Source organism: Bos indicus x Bos taurus, chromosome 3 (genome assembly GCF_003369695.1).
Source record: "Bos indicus x Bos taurus breed Angus x Brahman F1 hybrid chromosome 3, Bos_hybrid_MaternalHap_v2.0, whole genome shotgun sequence".
In the NCBI taxonomy this organism is placed as follows: Eukaryota; Metazoa; Chordata; class Mammalia; order Artiodactyla; family Bovidae; genus Bos; species Bos indicus x Bos taurus.
The window spans coordinates 11,388,400-11,397,195 of NC_040078.1; the positions used below are offsets into that span (position 1 = coordinate 11,388,400).

The 8,796-nt window shown below is 38.8% G+C and overlaps 1 long non-coding RNA gene across 2 annotated transcripts; it reads right to left on the reverse strand.

The window, feature by feature from the left end:
- Positions 1-213: 213 nt before the first annotated feature.
- LOC113884498 lies at positions 214-5,599 on the reverse strand. Of its 2 annotated transcripts, none has more exons than XR_003508891.1 (3): positions 5,421-5,599; positions 2,217-2,307; positions 214-2,060 (listed from the first exon to the last, which is right to left on the reverse strand). It is a non-coding gene; the product is annotated as an uncharacterized LOC113884498 (long non-coding RNA). The 2 variants fall into 2 exon arrangements; XR_003508890.1 differs by having other exon boundaries at positions 5,439-5,590.
- Positions 5,600-8,796: the final 3,197 nt, after the last annotated feature.

Genomic DNA, 8,796 nt, shown 5'->3' on the forward strand with positions numbered 1-8,796 from the left:
CTGACTTACTTCACTCTTTTTAACAGGCTCTAGGTTCATCCACCTCATTACGACTGACTCAAATTCTTCCCTTTTTATTTCTGAGTAATATTCCACTTGCAATGAGACCTATTTTCTTTAATGAGACATCAGTGGCTACAAACTGCAAGGCAGCCAAAATTGACAGAATTAGCCCAAGCATGTAAATAAAGAAACAAACTAAAAATGCAAGAATCAAATAGAAACAATAATGGTGACTTTATTAAAAGAACCTCAGACTAGAAACAAACCAACAGCCAAACAGTGGATGGATAACACACACACACACATATAATTTCATGTATGAATATCATATTCATACATGGAATTCTATTGAGCATATTGAACAATAAAAAAGGATAGATACTAGTGCACTGATAAGCAACATAGATGACATAACCACAAGCTAGGTGGGAAAAAATGACAGCTACAAAGAGCATATACAGTTTGTTCCATTTTCATAAAATTACAGGAAGAACAAATCTAAACAACTAGCGTAAGACATGAAGTAGCTGCAATAATACATAGTTGGTAATGGTTTAAGTGCAAATAGATTTGAGGAGTATTGGGGTAATGGAAATGGTTCTTATCTTGATTGTGATCATGTTTACATAGGTTTATATATTTTTCAAAATAATGGGCATGCACATCTAAAATAGATGTATTTTATTTTACATAAATTGTACATCCATTGTTAATTCAATTTTTATAATGAAGCAGAAAAAAAAAAAAATGTGACCAGTAAAAAGAGCACAGGTTTAGAAAGTAAACTTTGCAAACTTCAAGAAAGTAGGAATAACCTTGGTTGCTTTCTCCCCCGCCAGTTTATGAGTTGAATGATTGTCTTGTATTCAGAGCTTAACAAATATTACTTGATTAGTGAATGAAATCTTCCCTGGTGGCTCAGACGGTAAAGAATCAGCCTGCAATGTAGGAGACCTAGATTCAATCCCTGGGTTGGGAAGATCCCCTGGAGAAGGGAATGGCAACCCACTCCAGTATTTTTGCCTGGAAAATCCCAGGGACAGAGGAGCCTGGTGGGCCACAGTCTGTGGGGTCACAAAGAGTTGGATACGACTCAGTGACTTACACTCATGCAGTGAATGAAACTTAAAGGAACCAACATCTAGGCAGGGATATCTCAGAACCACTCTCTGGGGGACTTGCCTTCCATATACATCCTTTGCTTTGATCCTATCCTCATCCCTCTTGCTCTTACCTTAACCATTCAGTGATATATTTGGCCCATTGCCCTTCGTACATGGCCTGCACTCTTTCTCTCCTTGTGTTTGGAATAAGTTTGAAAGAGCTGACTAAATGTATTTAGAAAATAAGTGTGACAAAGGGCAAAGTTATATTTTTTCTATAAGAGTTTAGATAGAAAGTGAGGTAACTAAAGAAGTTTGGAATTTCTTGCCCACATTAAAAAAGAGGAAAAAAAAAAAAGGATTTAAACAAGACAGGGACCATCAGAGTTTCAAATAACAACAATGATGTCAGAAATGACTATAATGAGAAGTCTGTCGATATGACAACAAATCCAATTTGGATAAGGTTGCTTTGTCTTGGTTTGATTTTCATTGAGCACTTTGCATGTAAGAAAGTCAACTTTGTCATGACCATTGTCCCAAAGGAGCTTAAATATTAGAAGATGTAAAAAGACCTAAGTAGCTGTAATTCAGGGAAAGAAGTAATGTATACTTGTAGCAGAGCACAGCTGAAGCACTGTCTGGATTCAGACCAGGGAGAGACTCCTTCCTCCTTATGGATCAGTGAAACCTTCTGGAGGATATGGCATCAGAAATGGGCTTTGAAGGTTGAGTACTACTAAGAAAATTTAGATTACAAGGAAGGTATTCCATGCAGAGTTACAGAAATTAAAATAGCTTGCATTAACAAATTATTATAAAGTAGAAGCAGAAAAAAAAAATGGAGAAGAGAAACAGTGGCATCACTATGTTCTCTTAGGCTTCTGGGCTGTTGGGTACTCATTCAGATTGGTAAGGCATGGTGAAGAATCTCGTGGGATGTCTTGATATGAACTGTGAAACAAGAGAAATGGGGAGAAATTCTAAATAAGATGGAAATAGTGGTTGAGGAAGAGGAGAGAGGTCAAGAGAAGAAAGCTAAGAGAAGTAAAAATGAAATGGAACATAAAATAAGAAATTGCAAAGAGAGGAGAAATACAAAAAACTCACCAGTGCTTCCTAATCCATAATGCAAGGATCATCGAAAGCATTAGGGGCACGATCACTGCCAATGATATCAAGTTCATGGAAAGATGATGCCCTGTGAATATTAGAGAGACACCTAGATGTCATAATAAACCCACTGCCAATTTTGCTCTATCTATCGATTTGCCTGCCTTAGCATACAAACTAGGCATAAGTCCCATCAATTATCTTATTTAGCCACTTTATTCTCATACTTGTTGGGAAGGATTCTTCATCTCCCCACTAAGCTCTTATATCTGAGTGTCCCTCATATTCCATTTCTGCATTTCTGTAATCATCTCTATTAATTCCTTCTTAATATCTCTCTCACTTAGTTCTGCCATCATCAAACTTTCTTTTGCCCTGATTTCTAGGCTCAAGAATCACCTTTGCACACTTAAAAATTCCATCTTACTTATCCCAGTAGAGAAAGATGTCCTGGTCTCCTAGACTGCTATGCCTCACCTGGCAAGAAAAGCCAGTTGCCTCCTCAGGCTCCACATGCATGATCATGTGAAGATCCCATCAACATTGGGCAGAACATGACCCTGCTAAGTTCCTGGCTGCTCCCGTTCACCCCACATCCATGTCACCAAAACAGGCTTTGGGTAGAAGCCAGAGACGTGACAAGCTAGCAGTAGCTGACTTGACCCAAGGATGGGGCTACTCGTCAGCCAAGCCTCTGGTCTCACTGGAAAAGGCATTAAAAATATTCATATGAGGACTCTAACAGACAGTTTAGGGACAAAATATCCACAGTAATATTAAAGTTCCTCTAGGAACTTTTGCCCAGCAACCCCTCTCCCTCTTGAACTATTCCTTCCTAATTTTGAAAGGAATGGTAGAAAGGAACAAGACTTATATAGAAAGATCTTAGAAAGGGGGCTGTACCAACCTTGCCTCTAGAGATACATCTTGCCTGCATTGAGGAGACCCAAGAGAAATTGGGGACAGATGTTGCTGATGAGTTTATGCACTGTTTCCTTGATGCCTTCATGCTGATTGATTAGATCACAGACACTCTGGGCCCCACTCTTACCCTCTGGAGATGGTACCCATGACATGGTTTGGAAACTCAAGAAATCTGACCCTTGATAAGCTGCCTGAAAAAAACCTTTTGTGGTTTCCCTAGAACGCAGCTCACAGTCAACTCTCACCTGTAATTCAAAGGGATCTGGGAAGAGGGAGGAAGAAGAAAGAGAAATTAATGAAAAAAATGAGAGGAACTATATGGGAACCTGAGACTTATTTTTTAAAATGTAGAGAAAGAGATGGTTTTATAAGTGTATAAGGGTGAGTCAATGATATATTCAATCAGGAACAGGGAAGGGAAGAATTGGTGGGATTGGGAAAAGGGCATAAGGGACAAATGCCAAGAACTGAGGGTTTGATTTGAATAAGTTGGAGGGTAAATGATAAGTGAGGTTCATGGTATAGGTTAGGGGAGGGTGAAGAGGAACTCATGTGAGGGAGGGGAGAGAACAACATTCCTAGGTGCATGAAATGAATCATAATGGTTGTTGGACTATGGACATAGACTTAAAGTAACTGAGTAGAAGAAGAGATGATATTTTAAGGGAGTCAATATTATAGAGCCCAGTAACTACTACCCTTTCCTATCTCCTGAATTCAAATCCAAATGAGATAAAGATAGAGAGCAATTGATATATGGATCAAATTGTCAACTTCACTTCTGATAAATCTTCTAGATGATTTCCCTTAACTGTATAATCCAAGTAATGTTGCTGGTATTGAAAACCAAATGAAGTAGACTTATTTACTCTTATAAATGGATTATTTGTGTCCCCTCTAAACTCACATGTTGAAACCCCTACCCCCAAAGTGGTTATACTTGGAGATAATGACTCTAAGAAAGTAGAGTTAAATGAGGTCTTAAGAGTGGGGTCTTATATGAAAAGACACAGAGTGAGTTCCCTCTTCCTCCTTTCTCCCTCTCTCTCTCTGTCTCTCCTCACATGCACTGAGTAAAGGTCATCTGAAGACATATCAGGAAGGCGGCTATCTACAAGCAAGCCAGAAAGAGAGCCTTCACAAGAAATCAAGTTCTCTTGTATTGCTAGTCTTGTGAACTGTGAGAAAGTATGTCTGTGGTTGAAGCCACCCAGGCTGTGTGTTTTCCTCTGCAGCCCAGGCAGACTAATACACTTACCTAGTCCAAGAAGTGCTAGAAAGCCTCTAAGCAAACCCTCCCCAAGGGTCTGGTCGAGTCAAGGGATGAAGGAGGAAACCAGAACTGACACTTGTGAGAGCAGCTTGACTCCAGAGGCAAAGGGCAGGAAGAAGCTGTTGAGACATATCACAGACCCAGTTTCTTTCCTAGACTCACCAGTGAACTAATTCTATTTCTTATTTTCATAAGAAATAATAGGACTGAGAAAAGAAATTTAAAAATATTTAAGGAATTCTCCTTCAGAGGAATTAGAAGGTGTCATCCAATTCCATGATAATAATATTCAGTCAATCTGAACAGAAAACTAGTAATGCATACTCTTTGCAAACGTCTCTCTCCTGACTGACTCCTCACAGTCACCACTGCATTTCTCTCCATAATCTGTAAAATCTGCCTCTTTATCTCTAACCCTACTATCATTTAGTCCGTACTTTCATCATGTGTGACTCACGTCATTGCTATAATCCCTTATCTAGACAATGCAATCCAAATCCTCTCCCTCTCTGTTCAGCACTCTGATTCAGAGTTGCTATGTAAAATGCACACCTGATCTTGTCAAACTCATAATTAAAATACTTCAATTGCCTTCATGAAAAATAATCCAAACTCCTACATATGCCAGTATTATACACAAAGGCTCATATTTTAATATATCATTCCCCAAGAAAAAGGTTGGAGGAAGTGGAAGAAGTAGGATTTGTGAGAAGGGAAATTTGTACCAGTGAACAATTTGTACCAGTGAACAATTATTAACAGAGATCCAAGAGCCTGAAAATCTCCAATAGGGAGAGAAAGAGGTGGTTATATAGGCCCTCTAGATACACATGATCCCCAAAGAATAACCTGAGATGGCTGGAACATCTCCTAATTAGAATCCAGCCTGTTTGAGGGCCCTGCCTTTTCTGGGGGTGTCAGTGCTCTTCCTCTGTCACCCACCTTCCCCAGGCTCCCTCTTCTCACTCTATTGGTGCTCAGGTTATAGATGTGCTCACACTCACCTTTGCCTGGGCTCTTACCTGGCCCTCCACCAAGCTCATGTCAGCAAGTGGTTCCCCGCTAGGGATCACTGTCCTCAGCACTCCACTGGCATGTGTCCACCCCACAGTGTCACACTCTACTCCATCATCCCCTCTCTGCCAGCAGAAACTTCACCCTCTGCCCACTTTCCTGCTCAAGAAACCCCACTATTTCTCAGAGTCACATGCCTTTCCCTGAAGTTTCATTTCCCCATCAGCACTTCTTCATGTGATTCTCTCCCCTTCCTGGTTCCCAGCAGCAGTCTCAGCTTCTGTTCTGGGTCCTCCTGCCTCTCATATCTGCAGCAGTGAAAAGTCCCATCCTGAGATCTAGGATAAACCCCTTACTAGAATGCATTGATTACTGTCTTCGGTCTCAGTTTCTCCCACTGTAAAATGATTGGACTAAAATAATTTTATATTCTCCAGTTCTGTTTCAATTTTAACATTCTTTGAGTTGGTCTGTGTTCATATTCATCTTTATTTACATAGTTTTTCCAGCTCTGCCTCCTGGTCCTCATTTCTTACTTACTTTATTATGACTCCATAATGTTCTCTATTTACCTTTAATCTGAGTGCCTAGGGTCCCATCTCTATTTTATCAGCACTCCTCCCTAATTTCCCTATCCATTCTTTCTAAACTCTGCTCACCACCTCAGTTAAATTTGAAAGCCTAGAGTATTTCCACATCACTTGACCCTTCAATTTCCATGCTTAAATATGTGCATGACAAGTAAGATGCTTTTTTTGCAAGATTGAAGCCAGGAAAGAATAACAACAACAACAAAAACTACTATAAAAATGTAGATATTCTGGACAAACTATAGTTTTATAAATTATTTATTCAACATATGCTCACCTCATAAGATTAAAGAAATTGTTCAGAAAACAATCAAATGAGACATTGAAAATTAGAGCTGAAAGTGAACATTAACACTTGAACTTCCCAGAGTGTTGTCAAGGGTTGATTCCCAAGGGCTTTGGCTACACTAGCCATACAGATGATGAGGTACTCTTGAGACCTCCAAAAAAAAGATACAAGTTGGGCATGAGATTGTCTATTTGTTTTTAATAATTTTATTATTATTTTTTATTTTTTAACTTTACAATATTGTATTGGTTTTGCCATATACCTACATGAATCTGCCACAGGTATACACGTGTTTCCCATCCTGAACCCTCCTCCCTCCTCCTTCCCTGTACCTTCCCTCTGGGTCATCCCAGTGCACCAGCCCGAAGCATCTGGTATCGTGCATCGAACCTGGACTGGCGACTCGTTTCATATATGATATTATACATGTTTCAATGCCATTCTCCCAAATCATCCCACCCTCTCCCTTCCCACAGAGTCCAAAAGACTGTTCTATACATCAGTGTCTCTTTTGCTGTCTCGTACACCGGGTTATTGTTACCATCTTTCTAAATTCCATTTATATGCGTTAGTATACTGTATTGGTGTTTTTCTTTCTGGCTTACTTCACTCTGTATAATAGGCTCCAGTTTCACCCACCTCATTAGAACTGATTCAAATGTATTCTTTTTAATGGCTGAGTAATACTCCATTGTGTATATGTTCCACAGCTTTCTTATCCATTTATCTGCTGATGGACATCTAGGTTGCTTCCATGTCCTGGCTATTATAAACAGTGCTGCGATGAACAGTGGGGTACACGTGTCTCTTTCAATTCTGGTTTCCTTGGTGTCTATGCCCAGCAGTGGGATTGCTGGATCATAAGGCAGTTCTATTTCCAGATTTTTAAGGAATCTCCACACTGTTCTCCATAGTGGCTGTACTAGTTTGCATTCCCACCAACAGTGTAAGAGGGTTCCCTTTTCTCCACACCCTCTCCAGTATTTATTGCTTGTAGACTTATGGATTGCAGCCATTCTGACTGGCATGAAATGGTACCTCATAGTGGTTTTGATTTGCATTTCTCTGATAATGAGTGATGTTGACCATCTTTTCATGTGTTTGTTAGCCATCTGTGTGTCTTCTTTGGAGAAATGTCTATTTAATTCTTTGGCCCATTTTTTTGATTGGGCCGTTTGTTTTTCTGGAATTGAGCTGTTGGAGTCGCTTGTATATTTTTGAGATTAGTTGTTTGTCAGTTGCTTCATTTGCTATTATTTTCTCCCATTCTGAAGGCTGTCTTTTCACCTTGCTTATAGTTTCCTTTGTTGTGCAGAAGCTTTTAAGTTTAATTAGGTCCCATTTGTTTATTTTTGCTTTTATTTCCAATATTCTGGGAGGTGGGTCATACAGGATCCTGCTGTGATGTATGTTGGAGAGTGTTTTGCCTATGTTCTCCTCTAGGAGTTTTATAGTTTCTGGTCTTACATTTAGATCTTTAATCCATTTTGAGTTTATTTTTGTGTATGGTGTTAGAAAGTGCTCTAGTTTCTTTCTTTGACAAGTGGTTGACCAGTTTTCCCAGCACCACTTGTTAAGGAGATTGTCTTTAATCCATTGTATATCTTTATCTCCTTTGTCAAAGATAAGGTGTCCATAGGTGCGTGGATTTAGCTCTGGGCTTTCTATTTTGTTCCATTGATCTATATTTCTGTCTTTGTGCCAGTACCATACTGTCTTGATGACTGTGGCTTTGTAGTAGAGCCTGAAGTCAGGCAGGTTGATTCCTCCAGTTCCATTCTTCTTTCTCAAGATTGCTTTGGCTATTCGAGGTTTTTTGTATTTCCATACAAATTGTGAAATTATTTGTTCTAGCTCTGTGAAGAATACCATTGGTAGCTTGATAGGGATTGCATTGAATCTATAAATTGCTTTGGGTGGTATACTCATTTTCACTATATTGATTCTTCCAATCCATGAACATGATATATTTCTCCATCTATTAGTGTCCTCTTTGATTTCTTTCACCAGTGTTTTATAGTTTTCTATGTATAGGTCTTTAGTTTCTTTAGGTAGATATATTCCTAAGTATTTTATTCTTTTCATTGCAAAGGTGAATGGAATTGTTTCCTTAATTTCTCTTTCTATTTTCTCATTATTAGTGTATAGGAATGCAAGGGATTTCTGTGTGTTGATTTTATATCCTGCAACTTTGCTATATTCATTGATTAGATTTTCTATTACATCCTCAGTAAGACTGGACCAGAAAAAAAAACCCACCCTACTAAACAGGAAGATAAAAAGAAATCTTGTGGTTACTTTATGCTCTAGCTAGAATTTTTTTTTAAATTATTCTTAGAAAAAACATGATCGCAGGTTTTCCTTCACATGAATTTAACATTGAATAATATTCACTCAATTTGAAATGCCCAACTCAGGAAACTAATATTAATAAGTGGTTCTAGGCAAGAAAGGATGAATAGAGTGCAGAGAATTTTTATGACAGTG